Source organism: Dendrobium catenatum, unplaced genomic scaffold, assembly GCF_001605985.2.
Source record: "Dendrobium catenatum unplaced genomic scaffold, ASM160598v2 fragScaff_scaffold_1400, whole genome shotgun sequence".
Lineage (NCBI taxonomy): Eukaryota > Viridiplantae > Streptophyta > Magnoliopsida > Asparagales > Orchidaceae > Dendrobium > Dendrobium catenatum.
In genome coordinates this window covers 736,361-738,997 of record NW_021319862.1, presented here as the reverse complement: position 1 = coordinate 738,997, position 2,637 = coordinate 736,361, and positions in this window count along the sequence as shown.

Below are 2,637 nucleotides of genomic sequence, written 5' to 3'. Positions count from 1 at the left end.
CTTTGCATAAAATTGAGATATGACAACTCCATATACTATACATAAATATTTTACTACCAACTATCATCAATTGATGTCAACAACCATCATCACCTATCCTCCACTGACCACCCTCGCCTTTCCACTATCAATTGATGCTGACAAAGATGCAAACATCTATCATCATTCATTCTTCAACATTAGCACCCATTACTTTGGAGCGATGTCAACATACATCATCATCTTTATCATATCCATAAATCAAGGCCATTGCATTCCAACATTCTCCACAACTATTGTTAGAAACAATTAACCCTTACATTTAAGATTTTTATAATCTTCAATTTGCAAAGTGATTATTTTAACTACAATATGCCTTGTAATTTTTCTCTTTCTAAATTCTTCATGTAAAAGATACATTTTTTGTGTTATGTGGACTATTTATTCGTATGTATGTGATTTTTCCATACAACATGAGATGACAAACATTATCACTACTATCATAAATATTCTAGCACATAAAAATAAGAATTAAAAATTTTATCATTTCAATGGAGGGCTTGTAGCTCAATATTTATCTCCTGAAGCAACCAATTTGTTATGGAAAAATTTATAACATTTCCATCTATATATAATTTTTGTTTATGCATGGATTTCATTCAATGATACATTGCCCCATATATTTATTTGGGAAAATGATAACTATTGAGAACACTAGCTAGTGGCACAACAACGCCTCAAAAAGGTGGTATCACGCCAAACATAACCCTTTTTAGCCTCGTAGAAGCTATCTATTATTCAACAACTTACATGGTTGGTGTAATTAGAAGAAGGTTTAGCAAAGTTATCAACTTTTAAAGAGCATCTATGCCCTTTAATGTTACTAAAGATTACAAGTTTCTTAAATTCATGGTTAAGCCTTTTAATAATTTTAGATAGAGTATGTCAGGCTTCTAATCAGAAAAACTCGTTATATAAGGATTTTCTTAAGCTTTGAAGTTCATTTAGGGGACATTGTGGCATCTTTTCAAAAATAAAGAGAATATTATAGGATATGATAGAAATAACCTTCTTTAATGTTTAATTTTCCTTTCATTTCTTTCTTTTCAAAGGAGGTTCAACAACCCTTTCTTAGTTCCTAAAAACTTGCTATACTTATTAATTAGAACCTTTTCTGCAAATTATATATATGTCATTGAATTTGAATATCAAGTAGCCATGATCCTGAATGTCAGGTGTTGATAGACCTCATATGATTGATCATATATTCCACTCACTTGGTTGGAAATCAGTTCAATTCCACATAATCCTTCAAATTAATTTTTTTAAGATCTAACCAAACCTTACAAGTGCCTATCAACCTTTGTAGAAGAAGGTGGCCACCCTATCAACTATTGTGTGTTTGTGTGTGATTAGAAGGTTTAATAATGTGGTATTTAGTATCACTATTAAAAAAAAATATAATTACATATTAAAATTATCGCATTTAACTAAGTAATTCTTGTGGATAGGTTATTCACATATTCATTTTTAAATAATATAATAATCATCATCTAAATCCAAAAAAATTATCTATGATTCAAAATATTGATTTAACTCCTTGATTTATTGTTATCAAAATCCTTTGGTCGACTACATCATCATGTCTTTCAATTAGTTTAAAATTGCTCCATCAATCATCTATATTATTGACCAATATTATCATATGAAATTGTTAAATCATGGCATCAAAAATCACTAAAATCAATCATCTATAAAATTTTCAGTACAGGTTTTTGTTACAAAATTTGAGATGATTCCTTTAAAAAAAATTCAAAATTTGATAGATATTTTCAATTTATTATTTGAAAGATCAAATTTACATCTTAGCACTCCTTTTATTTAAATTTTTTTAAAGAATTCAATCATAAATTTATGCACATAAATCATATAAGCTCTTGAACTCTTTATCATTCATATGAGAGCTAAAGCTTTTCCCAAATTAGTAATAGGTGGCCTTAGCTGTCCTACTAATTGCCATTGAAACATTCCTTCTACTTAAAAGATAGAAGATATCTTTGTTTTTTATGGAAGCTGATGATATAAAAGTTATGATAATCAATGGGTTTCATGGAATAGAAATAATGAATTGACTTAAATAAATAACATGTAGCTATAGTGTATGAAATTTTTTTTTGTATGCCTCTCTACACAAAAGATGGAAAAGATTGGAAGTGCCTAGCTTGCTCACCATTGATACAACAAGGATTGTCTTTTCTTCTTTCTCACTAAGGAAAGAAGATTTCAGATGCTTATCAAAGTGAGATGGTTAGCTATATGGGTGCATAATGGGTCCCATGATGAAATTAAAAGGGGGAATAAGTGGTTGTGTGGTGGGAAGAATAACAATACAAAGACTTGCTTTTTGGATTCTCTCATGTGTTATATTCCAATTTATTAATTTATACAAGGATTTTAATTATTCAAATCACTATCTCTCTCTCTCTCTCTCTCACACACACACACACACACACACACACACACACATATATATATATATATATATATATATTATAAAAATAGTTTTTCATTTATTAATGTATTTTGAAATCTCAAAGTAAATTAAAAATAGTGAGTAACTAAATATCAGTATAGTTAATGATGCAAGCTAGAAAATAC